This window comes from Polistes canadensis, unplaced genomic scaffold (assembly GCF_001313835.1).
Source record: "Polistes canadensis isolate GaletaPanama2010 unplaced genomic scaffold, ASM131383v1 scaffold_183, whole genome shotgun sequence".
NCBI lineage: Eukaryota > Metazoa > Arthropoda > Insecta > Hymenoptera > Vespidae > Polistes > Polistes canadensis.
The window spans coordinates 265,997-285,049 of NW_014569730.1; the positions used below are offsets into that span (position 1 = coordinate 265,997).

General features: G+C 41.7%; 1 protein-coding gene across 2 annotated transcripts in view; it reads right to left on the reverse strand.

Annotated features, from left to right (window-relative positions):
* LOC106789446 (plexin-A4) overlaps positions 1-11,475 on the reverse strand; it is a 161,979-nt gene extending 150,504 nt beyond the window's left edge. For both annotated transcript variants that reach the window (XM_014753641.1, XM_014753642.1), the window contains exon 1: positions 11,165-11,475. The gene's annotated coding sequence lies outside the window, so the exon portion shown is untranslated. The remainder of the gene's footprint in view (positions 1-11,164) is intronic.
* Between the last annotated feature and the right edge of the window lie 7,578 nt (positions 11,476-19,053).

A 19,053-nucleotide genomic window follows, 5' to 3' on the forward strand; every position in this document is an offset into this window, starting at 1 on the left:
GAGAGAGAGAGAGAGAGAGAGAGAGAGAGAGAGAGAGAGGGAGAGAGAGAGAGAGAGAGAAAGGGAAAATCGATTTATTCGGACGAAACGGTTTTCGACGTAGCCCTAATCTCATCGTCGGTCTATCATTGTTCTCCTCTTATCGGACGTATACGTCCATCATACGTAGCACGCGATTACAACGCGTAATCCAAATAATACATTATGCTGGTATACTTTAGCCATTGCGTACGTATGTACGTCGTAGGGTACATAGATACATAAACGCTATAGTTTAAGTACATAGTTATAGCTAAACCGAATGTACATCTATTTGTATATACATACGTATGTAGATAAGTGCGTGCGAGCTCATCCTCCCCCGAGCCGACACGACATTATACCTAACTCGTCTATGTGTGCACGTTTGCACGAGTCGGTAGCAAAGGTTAAGGACATTAAAACCGTCTGCGGTGTGTAAATCCTATGCTATACATAGTTGGTGTGCTGTGGCGCTTACACGAGCCACGGACGTGTCTCTTTCGATTCAAGGCTCTCGTTTCTTCAATGAAACACGAACCATCGCTCGTCTTCTCAAACTTTTACTAATGGAAACGACCCAACATTGGATTACGATTGAATCTTATCTCTTACGATTGAATATTCATTTCTTTTTGAAATAATACTTTCTCCTCCTCTAATCGTTATTATTTCTAAATAGGATAAGGTATAAGGATTAGGTGCTGTATTGTATATTATACACTGTTCTACTCGAATAGTTTCCTCGTTCTTTGGCGTCAAACGCGATATCGATCCGATTTCGCGCGCATTACTACCCATTACTCACAGGACAAGTCGTCGATGCAACAATAATAAATTATAACTCATATTCTCGTATCCATATTTCATATATATGGAATGTACGCGTCGATGATACGTCCATTTCATTGTTCTCTTCCGCCACCTAATCCTTTTCCTCCTTCGTGAATATCCCATGCGTTGATCTAACAAGGACCATTTGTCGGGACGACTTCGAGCCCTTGACCTTACGTTAGACACGAACACGCGTGCCAAGACTTTCTTACATTTTCTTTTTATCTCTTTCGAAAATGTCAAAATTCGAACATGAACTCGAATACGATCGAGATATAACAGAGTAAAAACGGAACGATAGGGCTACAAACGAGAAGAAAAATTACAAAAAGAAAATATGTGTGCGCGTATGATCGAGACTACGACACGCATCGTCGATTCGTTTGATTAAGTTTGTAACTCGTATGAAATTTTAGCCTCGCTCCAATCTACTCCACTCTTTCTCTCTCGTTATTGTCGCAACTGCATGCATCCACCAGCCTATCCAACGCTCTCGTTATGTCGCAGCGCTGAAAACGAGACTTAACGCTCACCGGGGGGATCGAACCCTTGGCAACGCACACCCTGAAGGGTTTCCAACCCCTTTTCATAGAAACAGGAGGAGGAGGAGGAGGAGATAGCGAACCCCCTTCGGTACGAGCGGAGTATGTACTCCCAGCAAACTTCACCTGAATCATCCAATTCAGTGGAACCCTTGAAGAAGAGATTAACGCGCCAGGTCGGCTCACCGACACAAAGAAAAAGGATACCGTCTCTCTCTCTCTCTCTCTCTCTCTCTCTCTCTCTCTCTCTCTCTCTCTCTTTCTCTCTTTCTTTCGATCATCGCAGCCAAAAGAAAACCGTCCGATCGAACAATTGGTGCAACAAAAAATAATTAAAAATACGTCATTTAATCAGCATTTAATTGTTTACGAAAACAGAGTCTTGGAACGAATGTCGGTCGTTAAGAATGGGTGCAACAACGATTCACCCATATTTTAAAGCTCGTCGAGTAGAAGAAAATTGGTTGTCTATAATAAGCAAACTAGCCGAGACTAGAAATAAGATCGTTGATTTGTAATAAGAGAAGAAAAAAATAATAAGAAGAAGAATATATCAATGAGAAGAGTAGATTTGAAGTGGATTAAGACGAGGAAGAGAAAAACTTACATTAGAGTCATAGTGCATAGAGAATCGATTCCTCTTGCGCTCGTGACCATGGTGACCATCTTTGAGCGTCGATGAAAGCCGATGAAGATTGAACGTCTTTTTTCTCGTCCTCATCCTTGACGCAGTCGGTCGCGTCGTTTCGCGCCTTTTCAAAGGACTTAACGACACTCGTGAAAACCCTGATACAAGCCGCTTTGATCGTATCGATAATAAAGAGCCAGTGTACCCTCGCGATAAAAGGCCGAAAGCGGACATAGATTTGTCTTCAATTCTGCACTACGCACTGCAAGACGAGTAATCATAGGAAAAACATAAGGAGAGAAAAATATTTTCCAACGAAATGAAATCTTTACAATTAGACTTTTTCTCCTTATTTATTTATTTGCAAGAGCACGGTAGGTGTCACCGCAACGTACCTACGCAACGCCACTTTTCAGATAACTTTCTTGACTTTCTTGAGGAGCTCTCGTTTTCAAGCGTAACGTATGTATGTTCTTGCTCGTATTCTCCGTCAAAAGCGACACACCGATGGAAACACCGATGAAAACGCCGCCAACGCGGATAGAAACGAGTTGAACGAACAACCGAGGGAGAGAGAAGGAAAATCACGAACGTCCTTCTCCATCCAAGATTCGCATTAACGCTGCAACGAATGTAGGTCTGTCCTTTGTGCCAACCGAATACGTATAACTTGCGAAACGAATACACGCGAGGAATGGCATAATTAACCGTGTCGTTACAACGTTACGTTTCCGACTACATTTTACACGCGATGTATTCACTTGCACTCGTCTATGTATTGTTGTATGTCAAGACACACGAACGACCTTCTCTATTTAAACATTTCAATCTTCTCTCGGAATTCCGCCAGGAGCACTGTTCCATTTGCTTCCACGAGAGAGAGCGAGAGAGGAGGGGGGGGGGGAGGTGCGAGAGAGATTCTCCTTGTTTTTCATAATTAACGATTTTTACCAAAAGAAAAAATAATGATATATTACATCATTAGCGTTTTTGCAAGATTGCGTAGAGACACGGGAGCGAAGCGAATAGGAGAGCACGCGCACACGTGTCACTCGCAAGCTGCATCGCACCTATGCAATGGCACGTGCTGCGTGCAGCGCAACCTTCGGCAACCGAACTACGTCGACCGAATGAAGAACGAAAGTGCAAGATTCGCTATTAGCTTATCGTCTTTGTCCTAACCTATTATCCCATACCACCCTATACTAGGTGGAATAAGTTGATTGAAAAATAAATTAGCGCGTATTTGACTTTAGCCGCTTCCATGATTCGACCATCGACGACGAGTACCTCTAATCGATATCTTCGAACACGGAAAAATCTCGACTGCGAGTCAAATAAAAAGACTCGAAATTTCATTTCGAGTTAAATCCCTTTTCAAAGAGATGAATTTGCTTCGGTTCTATGAATAGCCGATAAGATCGTATCTCTTGTACGTAATAAATAATTTTGATCCTTTCTCTCTCACTTTTATCCATTCGTCTATATCTACACAGCTATCTATTCGCCTATCTATTCGCCTATCTATCCATCGATCTCGCTTCGCTCTCCCTTTTCATCGCGTTCAACGAACACTCGCGACTTTTATCCTCTCTCTGCATATCTACTACATGCGAGTACGTTTCTCGACCACGAACCACGAGACGAGAGAAAATATTTCGGTGAACATTTCTTACTCCCCTCGATTATGACGTAATTAACGGTTTCACTAAGCACGAGTTTATAAGAAACAAATGTAAAGAGAGAGAGAGAGAGAGAGAGAGAGAGAAAGAGAGAGAGAGAGAGAGAGAGAAGAAAACTATGGAATTTTCCCAGAACTCCAACCTTACGTCAGATTATAAACTCGTTGATGGGTTAAGGGGTTACATGGGTTTACACCGGGAAAAAATAGCATATTTTCAACAATTTTTTTTTCTATATAAAAAATGGAATTCTTATTCAAACTTTTTATAGCATTTAAGATACATATTTAAAGAACATTTTCTAAAATTTTGGTTCAAAAATATTTTAAACTCAGCTATTGCGACGTCATTTCCGGTGACCCCACCGAAAAAAAGGATTTTCGCATTGACAGCAGAACGGTGGGGGTTTTTCTGTTGAAAAAATAGGGTCTTTTAGTGAATACTTAAAACTAGAAACTGGACGAAGGGAAAAGAAAAAATTGAAATTTGGATTTTTGGCAACGTTTTTAGCAAGAACATTCAAATTTCGCTACAATTTGCACCACATTTTGGTTTCTTAAAATTCGATTTTATGAAAAAAAACGAAAATCCTTCGTACAAGTCCTTGTCAATAGTATCACGAAGACGTGTAGCAAATTTCATCAAAATCGGTTAAATAGTTTTCGAGAAATCTTGACAACCGACTTTAGAAAAAGCGTTTTGAGAAAAACGCGTTTAAAGATTTGAGTGCTGGTATAAGAGCCATTAAAGAGTGGAACTTCCCAAGGCTCTATCTTTAAAACTACTACTCCTATCGACTTCAAAATTGAATACAATATTCTAGATGAGTTGTAGAATTCAAAAAGATAAAAAAAAAATTCTTTTTTAAAGTCCCAAACCCATGTAACCCTTTAAGGGCACATAGCGTTTAAGAATTTTTTACGACACGCATCTTACAGTTTCTCGCTACATTGTACTTGAAAATTTATAGGGTAGAAAAAGAAGACCTCTCCCTCTCTCTCTATTTCGCTGTCTCCCTCGTTTAAACGACATTAAGTTTTCGCGGTTGAGATTAACGCGACGTACGCGATCCTTCTAAATCGCCGTGTCGGCGAATAAGCAACATTATCGTTTTAAACCTTCTAGCAAGACCGAATTTATCTTCATGCGCCATTTGCCAGCTTTGAAAAAATCTTGCCGCTACATTGGCCGTCCGAGAGAGAGGGAGAGTAGAGGACGATAAAAGATTAAGGGAGAAAGGTCTGATTTATAATTCCAATGATGAAAATTGTTCCCACCACCCCCACCGTCAATGACATAATATAACTAGAAAATTTGAAAGAACCGAGTTGGATCTATTGGAAAATCCCGATAGTCACAGAATAATTGTCTCTCTCTCTCTCTCTCTCTCTCTCTCTCTCTCTCTCTCTCTCTCTCTCTTTCTTTTTGAAGACAATTAATCGAAAGTCCGAGGATTTGGTGGCTTGGCGCGATAGATTATTTAACGACACGAAAGAGCGTTCGGCTTTCATTCCATTCCGGTAGATATAAACGTCCTGTGAACCGGGACGGGAACGGAGCGACGCTTTTCCCGAAGTAGCAATAATTTTCTCGAGTCGCGGTACTCGACATTATCGGAAACGTCCCATCGCTCATCACCAGGAGCTGCTACGACGACGAGGTGCTTCGGGAAGGCCGTCCTAGGGTTCATTCCCAAGATCATAAATCAGTAGGCGCGTTGAGACGATAAATCACGACGTTTCGTGCCGGTGCTCACGGTCCGATTCTCTCCTTTCCATCCTGGACTTGGTACTTTTCTTTCACAGATCAGTCGTCCGTAGGAGCGCGTAACTTTGATTCGCACCGACGACGAACCAAAGGCGCGACTCGTCTACAAAGTCCTTCGGAGATCGCTTAATTATTCGCTAAAGGAAAACAGAGAAAGCACATTCCAAAATAATGCGTGCAATTTACGAGCACGTAATTTGCCCGTACACAAATTTGCCCATCGAAGAGGGACGCTACGAATTCCAACTAGGTACGGATAATGGAGAGAGCGTCAAACGAGAAAAAAGAACGAGAGAGTAAGTACCTTGAAAGCGAGAAAGAGAAAAGTCAGCAAGTCGGTGTCAAAGGGGGAACGAGAGAGAGAGAGAGAGAGAGAGAGAAAAGATCGATAGGTAGGGACAGTGGATAGCGAGTAAGAGAAGTGAAGTTAAGTTTCTTCTTCTTCTTCTTCTTCTTCTTTCGTCTTTCAGATGGTAAAGTTTAGAAAGCCCGAGGCGACATGAAAGACATGGTAGGAGAAGAGAATTCTTGTAGAAGGGGAATAGCTCCAAGTTGGAAGAAAGACGCGGCCAGAGGCCCCGGGAGACGAACCGAGAGACGAACCGAGAGACGAACCGAGAGACGAACCGAGAGACGACGGATAGATAGAAGTAGAGGAGGAACAAGAGACAGAGAGAAAGAAAGATAGGGAAACAATGTGCTCAGAGAAAACGAACTACGCCAAGTAGAAAACTCTGACGAAAAGGAAAACGGAGAAGAAGAGAGTAAGAGCCGATCAGAAGGAGGGAAGGCAGAGAAAGGACGAAAGGTTCGTACAGGAATGAAAAGGATTGAGCGTCCGTGTACGAATGCCAACGTATTTCTCGATAAGGAAAGACAGAGGGAAAGAGAAAGAGGGAGAGCTACTCCAAGTTGGAGATATCCCACGAATTCGTTCGTAGAGTCACAATGGAAAGCGCAATACAGATTCCAGTCGGAGAGTTCGCTTCGTTCGAGCGACTCTCGACAAACGTACCAACGGATTCGAATTTCAATCCGAGAGAAGGAGACTCTACGAACAAAACGTCAAATACGCCGTGATTTTATTTGCAAATCTACCGGAAGCTCCGTCCGGTTGCACTTAAATTTTCTCTTAACGACGTTTTTGAGTTTAAACCAAGCCTTAGGAAGAAGATTCCGTTTGTTATAAATAAATGTCGTTATTTTTGCAAGACGATGATCCTCAGAGATATTAGGAGCAGTTCGATTACTCTCTTGTACATAAATAATAGGTGGTAATTACGATGATACCGACGCGTCACAATTTTCCTTTCACCGAACGCTAAAGGTTCTCTCTCTTGACTCTTGCTTCCTCGTTCCTCGCTCTGCTCGATCTTTTCTGAAGTAGACAAACGATTGTCGAGGAAAATTCAAAGAAGGATACGAAAAAAAGGAAAATGCGTGTTGGTCGAACGCGAGAAAATCCATTCGAATCTTCGGCACGTTCTCGAATCGGCCGAATCCATTTCGAAACGTCACGTTCCACGGTCCAACGCGATACATCCGAATTGCATCCTCCATGTTGCATGGCATATTCCGTGTTCGTTCTTAACATAATTCTTTCGAGAGCCACGAGAATGTATACCTAGTCGAAGGAATCCAAAGCGTTAGAAAGAAATGATGCCTAATGTAATTATGCCTTACGTTTCGCAGGTCCACCGATTTGTAAGCAGTAAGCTCGATGTATTTGGCAACTATCCGTTCGGTTAAATCAAAGCGTATTCCAACCACGCTTATCTCTCTCGTATATCGTTTCGAAGCGTTTCGATGCCATACCGGTGACTCCAGCTATGTTTTTTCCTCTGTCTTCCTCCTCCTCTTCATCGTCTCACTCATTCTAGTGCTTTTTATTTTCATTTCCTTCCTCTTTTAGCTTCGGATCGAAAATTCATGTTACGGAGGCCCAAGAAGTAATTCGAGCATTCGAATTCCAGACGCGCAAACGTGTGTATATATATATATATATATATATATATATATATATATATATACGTATGGAGAAGAAAGGAAAAAAGGGAGAAAAAAAGGGAGGAAGAAATACCTTGGCAAGAGTTCGAGTATGAAAGAGAACAGGGATATATTTCGACAAGGCATACCGAGAGACGAAGGGAAACGTACGGAGAAGGTGGAAGTTGGAAGAAGGAAGAAGGAGGAAGACGGACGAGGGGCCGAACGAGGGGCCGAGCGAGGGACCGAACGAAACTGACAGCAGCCTCTGTCCGGACTCTCAAGAGAAAGAAGACCGATAGAAAGGAACAGGTTGAAGTTGGGTCACGAGATACTTCAAGACCTATCCTCCCCTCCCTCTCTCCTCTTTTTTGTCTCACATCCCCGTTTTATTGAGATTCTTCAATAGGTAGGCGTCAGTTGTCCTCGATTGAAATAATCTCTCAAAAGTGTATAAACCCCAACTCGAAGAATCGATTAATAATATTATTAAAAAGGACGCGTGAGAGATTCATTCCTGCGAGTTTGTAAATTTCCAAAATAAACGATAAAGAAAGAAGGAAAGGAGCACGAGAGATGGAATACATTGACCCGAGAGTCCGTGCCGTGAGAAAGCGAGAGCGAGAGAATGGAAGGAAAAGAAAGAGAAGCGCGCAGTCGCTAGCCTTCTCATTATCAGCGAGGTCGGACAAGACGTTTTGCAGTAATCCAGAGGAGAGTTCGAGTCGTGACAACGGTGAAATATGTAGCCAAGGTGGTGCAACGAAGCGCGAAAGAGAGCGACGAGAGAGAAAGGATGGATTCGAAAGGACTGCCGCCGCCGAGAAGAGGATCGCAGAGCTTGTTGAGAGCCCTCCCGCCCTCCTTGGTATAAACCGAGGACGCGAGAGGCCCCGTGGGACTGCCGAGCCACCCGGCTCCCCCACCACTCCCTTTCACGGATCCGAAAGCAAGAATCTAGGACTCTTTCTCGTCCTCGTGCACGCGCACACTTCAAACGTGTGTAGGTACATGTATGTATAGCTGTACACCTCGTCCGAGTCGTGGCCAAACCCAATTCTTTCCTCTTCAAAAGTCGTTGCATCACACGATCCTTCTTCTACAGGCCGGCCCGACCTGAGAGCCGCGGTGCATCGCGATGCAATTCTACCCGTTTCTACACGCTATATTATTAATCTTATTGAGGAGATTTGACGACGTCGAATGACGATGAGATCGTCAAGTTGTAATATGATGTAAAAGTAAAGTTAGAAAATTGGAACATGGAAGGATTCGATAAAGATCAAACGATTTGAAAACACGTGTTTGGAAAAGAAGCAGACTCCGCGAGTAGGAAAAGGAAACGAAACAAGAGAAGAGTCCAACGTCCAGCAGGAGTAACCCTCCGAACAAATACATCGTGTAATCCGACGAACACTCCCTGTTATTTCAGGTACCTTCTCTCCTCTACCCCTTTCCCTTCGACCCCAAACGAGCATGTTCGCATTTTCCCTCGTCGATCGGATTATCGTAAGCACTATTTCAAAAGGGTTTTCCCGTGAAGAAAAGGAGAAAGAGAAAAGGCAAAGCAGCGATTGAAGAGTTTTTATTGCTCGTTGGGTGTTCTCGACGAGGTAACCTCGCATGCTTTTCGCCTTCTCCTAATTTCCACTCGAGCGTGATGATCCCGTTCGACTCTATTTCCAGCGCATCAAACAGCCGCTGTCCATTCTTTTCCTTGTATTTTCCAAGCGAAATTGGCCACAGTAGCTCCGACGGAAGCCCGAACTATAGACTTTTTGAAGCTAACCGCATCGTCAGTACGGCTTTTAATGGTCGGAGCCACGAAACCTGGCTCCGAAACTAGGTATATCTCCCTGCCGACCGACCGAACAAAATTCTTTCATCGTCGATTAACTTCCAAACCGGACGTTACCGCGTGACCGCTAACGAAGCCGCGCAATTATGAATTCCCTATGAACGGGATATGTCTCTTATTACATCTTTTTTTCTTATTTCATACCAAGAAACCGTCAGCTCCGTCGACGCTCATTTTTTCCTCGAGACTGGATCCAAATTCTTTCCAGAGACAGAATTTCAGGAGACCATCGGTTCTTTTTACCTTCATTTTTAATTGAATCAAAGTAAGCAAAAGGGCTCTTACTAAACTTATCTATAAATGGAATCGAGCTCTAAATTCGATGTATTTCTCTCTCTCTCGAGAGAGAGAGAGGGGAAAAATATATTTAAACGAAAAAATTGAACGAGTTCACTCGATCCTTAACGATGTAACGAATATTTACGGTCGTTCTACGTAGAAACAACTTAATCTCGTAGATGCTCGCGTTTCCGTAATATCTTTCTCTTCCTCTTTAACTCTTGTGCCAGTAAATACGAACTCGAATCTAATTCTACGCACAAGGAAAACTCGCCGTCAAATGCGGCTAGTTTCGCCGCTTTCAACTTTGCTACTCATCAACGTCAACTAATTTATATCGTCGATATGGTTGGAACTCTCTCTGATGTTTTCACAGAATTTGTCGACGAATATGTAGCCTAGTATTACGTCGTGGTTTAGGTGTAAGCCACCTACCTGTGTTATAGATTTTTTGTCCTTTTGTAATCATCGATACCAAGCTGATCGTTAGAGATACAATATTTTCAATCCATATTCGGTAACAAAGTTACTAATTAAACAAACTTTTATCTCCAATGAAAATAATATTTATTAATCGTAATCATTTTCCAAACGTTAGAGCACGTTCATGTATGAAGATGAAAACAGGGTGTTACGCAATAACGCCAATATTATCTCGTGTAAAATCTATCTTTCTCTTATTCCCGAAGAAGACTAACCTTTTGAGGCTCGACTACGATCACGGTAAACAAACGGAACGTAATCCGAAGCGTTTTTCGGCACGAGCATCCTGTACAAAGTTCGCCCTTTTCTTTACTCTTGTGAATAAAACCCTGACACGAGAGAAACCATGCTGGACGATCGAGAACAAAGACGCACGTTTCTTTCGAGGAAGACCGTTTATTTATTTCTTTATCTTGAACTCTCGAGCGGATATACCGACACTGAATGGTAACGCTATGGTGTATACAAGTTTTCTTCGATTTCAAATCTAACGCGTTAAAATTTCTTGTTTTTCCTACAATATTTCTTACTGAGATCCGTTAATCTGTTAAAAGTATAATTAAAGAAGATGACAATATAATTGTCATTGTAAATGATTTTAGGAAATTGAAATCCTCTGCAATTGTTTATGCAATAGGGAACAGGATGAATTCCACAAGTGTTACTGCCGAAAACTCGGACGAAACGCTTGACCTAGCGAATGAATTATCTTATAGGATGGCACGAAACAACTTGTTCGTACTTTTATTACGGTTACATTAAAATACCAGTCATATAAGTTAACGGTTACATTTATGTCCTTTAATCAAATCTTCTCGACTAAACTCTTCCCGATTAAACTTTCTTATTGCGTCTCGAAAGTTCTTATATTCGAGAGTTATTATTCGAAAATGAAGGATAAATCGAGCTAGACTTGTTTAATCTTATAACAAGTACGTTGAAACAAAAAAAAAGAAGAAAAAAATAAAAAAAAAGTCGATTAAGAAAGATGGAACGTTTTCTTTGAAAACCCTCATCGCCTCAATTCTTCGACGTTTTCTACAAGACGAAGAAGAAGGAAAATAAAATCGTAAAGAATTCGACTTACCCACAAAAGAACGGCGTGGTAGTTCTCACGAAGAGCGGAAGATGAGGAACACTTGGAAGGAACTCGATAGAGCTGCAGGCTCCGCTTGCTTTCGCGTCAAACGCGAAAGCGAAGGAGAGAGATTCGGTGCGGTTTGGGGGGGCAAATTCAGTCTCGTACGCCCCCCCAATCTTAAGTTTCGATCCACCGGAAGCTCTATGCAACCCCTTCACTTCGACGCCGCCGACGACGACGACGAAAAGAACACACACACACACGTACACGCACCCACTCGACTGTACACTCTTTTTTTATAATCAAACTGCTCCTCTCTTTCCTTCTTTCCGTTCTTATTTACCTTTTAATCTTTATTATCCTTGTTCAAGCACAAGAATTTTATCGAAATCGATGAAAAACAATTAATTGATTAATATACAAAATTGGTCAAAATGATTATTTTCAAAAATCCTTCGTCGACTTTGGCTGGCATCGCGTTAAAATAAGCTCTCTTCTCTCGCAGTACCAAAGGCTTTTTCTTTTGCTTTTATTTTTCTTTCTCCTCTATTCTTCCTCGTCTTCTTCTTCTTCTTCTTCTTCTTCTACTTCTTTTTCTTCTTCTTTAGCAAGGACACACGCGACACGACATCTATCTATCTGATTTATATACCTATCCTATCCTTCCTATCTACCTATCTACCTATCTACCTATCTACCCATCTACTTATCTATCTATCTGTCTATCTATCTATACATCCATCTATCTATCTATCTATCTAACTAACCTATCTAACTATCTATCTAAGTATATCTCGTTCCGAGTCGCGCGAGCAGACCTTTTAAACGCGCAGAAGCATCGCGAGTCTTCGATTCCTCCTCGTTTCTTCTTTTCTCTTCTTTGAGAAAAAAGTCGAGAAAAGAAAAGGAAGAGTTTCCTTCTATTTCTCTTTGCCGGATTATCCTTGAACCAAGATTCTGCTTTCGTACCTGCAAATCAATTCGATTAGACTATTATTTATTCTTGATCATCATTGAAACGCAGAATGGATTATTATCATAGTTCTCGAGTGATTGTAACTCTTTACTATTCGTAACTATTTTTATTCGTTTGTCGAGTTAAAAGTGTGTGTGTGTGCGTGCGTGCGTGCGTGCGTGTGTGTGTGTGTGTGTGTGTGTGTGTGTGTGTGTGTGTGTGTGTGTGTGTGTGTGTGTGTGTGTGACTAATTATTATAGACAAAAGTAATTTATTTTTTTAGACCTGTATAGAATTTGATAAAAAAGTGAACTTAAAAACTTTCTAACAAAATGATAGGAATTTGTTTCTTACGCTGTATTAATTTACTACTTTATAAATCAAATAATATATTGCTCATTATTTCTCCGTTTCAATTCAAAGATTTCAAGTTACGCGTATCACTTTAGGGATTGATTTCATCCCTTTGAGAGCGATCCGCAAGACCAAATGAAATATTATATATCATTATTCACATTTTCTGTGCTACGATATAATCTCACAAAGCTCCATTGAAATTAATGATTTTGGACTTGCCTGTAACCAGAACGAACCGAATAATCGAGTCGACTAATTAATATTATCGATTCTACGTCGTTAATCCGTAGGATTTTCGTCGAAAAAAGACACTTTAGCCAATTGTACAGAAATCTTGTAAAGTTGTACAAAAACTCGACACTATTTCTAATTTAGAATAATTCCTCTGTATTTCATTCGCATTATTTACACGTACGAAATGCGAAACATCTCGTAATTCGTCAGTAATGTATCAATAAAATATCAAGAAAAATGAAGATAATGACGAATGGTTTCCGTCTTTGTCTCGTCTTTGCAACCTTGTCCTTTAGCACACCTCGTCGATTCTAACAGCGATAGGAACGTCGATAGGAACGTCGACACACACAGATCTTTTCTCTTTTATCTTGGAAGATCCCTTTCTCCTTGGCAAGTCGCTCCTTACTCTAGCGGTCACCCACGCTTCATACGAGATTTCTCGGCGTGTTCAAGTTATTTCGATCTATCTCTCTTGTATTCTTTTTACTTTTCCCATCTTATTGTACAATAAATACACGCGATTGCGACGTATTTCCAAATTTATTCAAATATTGATTAGAATTCCAGAGCTCGTTAGATTTGATGTCTTCGCGTAAGAAAAGAACTTTAACAATCACGTTGACGAGAGTGAAACGTTTCATCGATAATTTTCAATTAATGAAAAAACGATAATCCACGCGAATCTCAGTTGGAGAGAAAAGAAAAACGTACAGCGATCGCGAAATGAAACGAACGCGTAGTTCGATTATCTCATCTACCTATCTACCGATCTATGAAAAAATATAACGATCATGTTTCGTCTTGAAAAAGTTTACCGCGAAACGTTTACCGAGATCGTTCCTCTATTTTAGGGGAACAAGAAAAAAACAAGGAAAAACATGGAATAGACTAGAAAGAAGGCATCGATGCGTGCACAATCGTTACTAATTGTTTAGACGTCATAGAAATATTATGCAAATTAGTATATCGGATCCATTCCACGGAGATTGAGCGATTCGAATTCGGCGCCTTTTCTACCCTTAAAGCTTCTCCGTAAAAGATAAGAGGGGGCGCGAAGAGCGAGGGTGCAGAAAGGGTCGCGCGACATCGAGGTTAGGGGCGGCGAACCCTTGCTCTCTCTCTCTCTCCCTCTCTCTCTCTCTCGTACATTGTCATTCGCTCGCAGTTTTTTGGTTTCACGCTTACCGGCCGGGTTAGTTCCTATTCTTCGGTCCTTGTTCCGTCGTATTGTTCGTGAACGGGTCCGGCGGTGACTAGGTCCGGTAGCAGGGCGCTTCGATTTGCCGGGGGAGCCGCACGCCTCGCTGCTAAAATGGCGATCGAAGTGACAGCTTTGGCCCCGTCGCCCCCTCCTATCGCCGACTCCTATCGCCGACTCCGAGAGCACCTTGGCCACCCCTCTAGCTTTCTTCGAAGCGTGCTTACGCACGCCGGTTCTCTTTCTTTCACTCCGACTCCGTATACATATTTTTCTCCCTTTATCCCTCTGTCAGTACAATCACACTTTCTCCGTTCATCAAACGCGTATCTACTAATAATTTTCACATCCTCCTAAATTCACTTTCCCTCTCTTTTGTCCTCGACAAAGACCTTCACCCTCCTTTTCCTCTCCTTCTCCTCTCCTTCTCCTCTCCCTCTCTGAGAAGAAGAATATATGAAATGTCGCGATTTCGCGAAAACTCGCGACGAAGAAAAGGACCCCCGCGTAAGAAGGTGTGTCGCGAGAGGACGGACGAGCCAAAAGTCTTGGAAACAGCGACGACGTCTCGTCGTTTCCTCCGTGGGATGGCGGCTCCGATCTCTCTCTTCTTCTCTCCCCCCCTCTCACTCTCTCTCTCTCTCTCTCTCTCTGTCCCGGACGACGCCTACACCAGCACCTCGCGCGTACCACACCACCACCACCACCACCACCACCGCCACCACCGCCACCACCACACCGCCACACCACCTACGGTAAAAGAGACAGAGCACCGTGCTTGCCCGGACTCACGGGACTCGACTGGGCTACGCCAGGCAGGGATACCCTCATTCCCGTTCCTGTTCCCGTACCCGTTCCCGTTTCCGTTCCCGTTCCCGTTCCCGTTCCCGTTCCCGTTCCCGTCCCCGTCCCGTTCCCGTTCCCGTTTTCGTTCCTGTTCCCGTCTCTTGTACTCTCTCCCCCTGTGGCGCACACGCAGCAACAAAGCGCCACCGGCTACCCTCGCGCCGAACAAATCTACTAACCGTCTCGACACTTTTCGCCCAACCCCGGCACACAATATTACTGTCTTCTTTAATGACGTTGTTCCTTGCCCTTCCAACCTCCCACGCCCGCTATCCAACCAATTACGTACGCTCCCGCTCAGGCACGTAACCGATGCTGCTAACTCTATTCCCTAATTGGTGTGTTACGATTTTTTAATAAATACCTAATGTTTTTCTATAGTTTACTATAAAAAAGACTCGATAAAATGCTTGTGGAAGGAAAAGCTTGAAAAAAGGACTGTTTCAATTGTTTTCAATGTAAACAAAATGTCGAGATTAATCTTACAATTAGAAGATTCGAGGAATATTTTTCGAATTTCAATGCTATTCGTAGATGCTTTGATTAAAATCGGTCACCCTTAATATCAAAGAACGGAACAGACACGATCTTCTTGATGACTACGATGAAGCACGCGTTACTAGCAGGTGTAAGCGACCGAAAAACTTTAATGATCCGCCTTTCATATGGTGTACCACTCGTCGCGCTTTTCGAGCTTGCCTGAATCGATTGGAGAGAGCATCGTTTATTTATTCGTATCGTCGGAAATAAATTCATGTGGAATGCAGACTTTTTTTTACCGATTTTTCGCGGTAAAAGAACTGACAAGGAGAAACCGCGACTTGTAATTTTTAAGCGTTTGTGAAACGTTTTTGAAAATGTCGCGGGTTCTCCTTGTGGGATTTGGAACGAGTCGAATTTCTCTTTGAGATCGTTTCGAATGAATTTAAAGAAAGAAAAAGAAAAGAGGAGACAAAATCTCAATAGCGGTCAGGAATTTTCATTTAATTCGTGTGTAAAGTACACTAAATATTTCAATAAATAAACGAGAAAGAGAATAAATCGAATCGCTGGAGATACGATAAAAGAAAAATGTTAACGGTGGAGACGAAAAGAGCAAAGATTGAAAAGAAAAAGGAGGGAATGACGCGGGGGTCCCTTGGGGCCCCCCTCGGAGTCACAAGAGTCCTTGAGCGGGTGTACGCACGCGTTCGAGAAGTCGCAATTAACCTGCGGACCTCGATCGTTAGAATTTCTTGGCGGTGTCGAGAGGTGAATCTTCTTCTTCTTCTTCTTCTTCTTCTGAGAATAGCCGGCCTTATATAAAAGCATGTACTTTACAAAGGTCGTATCAAAAAGATGAACGTGTTAGGACGAAAATCGTGTCTCTGCGACGTCCCACCTAAACGTTGAATGCAAATTAAGTTTGTGTTTAGAGATTTGCTTTTCTCTTGACGTCGATGACACAAAATGACTTCTACTTTGATATTAGTCACGCACCTTATATAAGATAATACGCAATTTTAAGCAATTGAGTGCATCGACAAGCCAATTACAAGCGAAGAGATGCATTCCTAACGATCCCTTGATAGGTCTTCTTCTTATCTGTCAATCTGCCTATCTAACTCACCATCGGCCAATTAGCTCGATAACGTGGCGGAATAACTAATTGTATATAATGTATCTAATTGTAGGTACTTTTTATTTTAGGCCAAATCGACCTTACTGAAATAAGTATAATCGTTCAAATAGACGAGGCAAAAGATTTTTCTCCTCTGTCGTGAAATAAGAGAAGAGCAAGTTTTGCGATCTTTCTTTTCGATAAGAAGAAAAGGCGATGCGGTTGCAAGGCAGGCTCTCGGTACTCATACATTGTAATACTAGCCATTACATGGATCCGATCTATACGACGAGATCCAATAACAATGAAATTCTACAAGATAAAGAATAAAGGAGGGAACATTTGGAAGAAATTTCCAAAGTTACTCGTACGTTCGCAAAAGTTTCATTTTTCATTTAACCTTTTGTAAAAGCTAGCGATAAAAATCAAGCCGAGTTAGCCACTGGACGCTAATTTTCGTTATTTGCTCGTATAGTCTGTTTAATTTCATTCTGGGACCGCCGACACGCTAGGGATCAAAGTTCTACCGTGCAAGAGAAAGAGATAGAGAAAAAGAGAGACAGAGTTGGAGAGGAAAATATATCAGAGGCCCATGTTCCGCGGCGCGTAATTGAGTCTGTAACAGCGTCCAAATCAGCGCGACGACCAATCATTATATTACCCCGAGTCTCGTTCTCTTCTCTCGTCGTTCGAATGTCTCTCTCTCTTTTTCTCGTCGATTGACGTTCGTTAGTCAGAGCTGCCCTGCAATAGTACCGGTTAAGCTTCAGCTTTGTAGTTAAAGCACGAAACTAACGTTTACTACACCTAACAAACGCGCCTTCCATCTCGCCTTCATCTCTATTAACGAGAATAACTATTCGAGTTGTCTTTGCTCGCATTACCTAAGCCATCCAATCGCGAAACATTTTTACCGTGTTTTTCATAATCAAGTATTACATTGTCAACGGACATTAGTTGTTTCTAAATCTATAATGCTTTACATTATTTTACTCGAACGTTATTTCATCAAAAACATGAAATTTTTATATTACCTAATATTTTTCTTCTTCTTTGTCCTTTATATTGCTGTCAAAGTAGAAAGATATTCATTATCTGTGGACTAATAATACGTCTTCCTTATAATAATCATGATTCTTCCCCGAAATACGGGCGATGCGATAGGTAGTTAGATAGATCGATTACACTTCCTTCGAAACTACGTACTAAACAAGCTTCGTAGGAAGTACGCTAGCAATTAGTTCGATAGTACTTGTGTATTATCTTACAATATCGTTTAATGAACTTTACGACGTAAGTAATATTAACTACCGGAGTCTCCTGAGAGAGAAAGAGAGAGAGGGAAAATTGTTTCTCATACTTACGGTGATTTCAAGTGATCTGGAAAGGAGGAATTTTGTATCGAAAGCAAATTTCTATTAAACGCTTACAACTATGTGTGACCGATATAGATCGTAATTTTATCAGTAAAAAATTAAAAAAAAATAATATTTGTGCGATTACATTCCCCTCTCGATTGGCTTCGCTCTAGATTATATCACGTGGGCGTTACTAATATCAAGTTCAAGTACAAGTTCCGTCTTCTCTTCAAGCAAGTATCTACTTACACACATCTATACATATACATATACATATACATTCCGATTCGATCGATTTTCTACCGGTAGAAGTTTCAAATCCGAACGGTTAGCACGACGGTGCTAAAGATCCTTCATTGTGATATCTATCCCTTTGGATAGACTTCGAGAGAGAAAAACCTATATATTTACGTATAGTATAGTACGTCGAAAATAGGATTGTTCAAGGCCGGATCGTTAGCGAGTCCATAAGATCAAAGATAAAACGTATAGTAGATAAGTATTATATTTAGGTTCGTAAATAGGTAGATATTGTTCGACAACTCACATATATATGTCCGAATATCCGTCGATCCTAACATTTCTTCCTTCCTTCCTTCCTTCCTTCGACGAAATTTATTATACGTGCGTCACATCATAATCGCTTGTTTTCCGGTCAACTGATTCTTTTCATCTATAGATTTGTGGACGTGGAAACACATGCCACCTACTATGTGGGTCATGCGAACACGTATACGCTTTCTTGAAAAGACAATGAAGAGAAGGAAAGAAAAGAAACAACGATCCATCCGATAGATTGTCGAGACAACGATGATAACACCTAGTCGTTAGGTTGTTACATAAGTAAACAGTATGAAAGCGTTGAAAATGAATCGTTCGACCAAGGCCAGAGAATATAGAGAGAATAATGAGAAAATATGTGTGATGGTTGGCGGTCGTAGCGTACACGATAATTAGGTTTCACTCGCTTTGCTTTAATAATCCAAGCAACATGCAAAGTGCATCGTCGCATCGTCGTAGTCCTTGCACGGTTGGAAATACGTAGGAGGTCAAATTTGGCTGCTGTGTATACCTCGACATTAACGTTGTCGTTCGCCACTCCCTCCAGGCTCCGAAAGTCGTCGTCGTCTATCCTTGCTTCCGAAATTTTGCAAGGACACTCGAAATTATTGATGCCTACGTAATCGAAACGAAGCTCTGAATTAGCGGCGCTCCAAAACAAGACACGGACTGCGAAAAGAGAATACCAATCGAGATAATGAATATTAACTACGCTTAAACGACGACCCCGGTGCTATTATTATAATTATATTTCCTCTTTCCCTGTCCTGTCGCTTTCTCTCT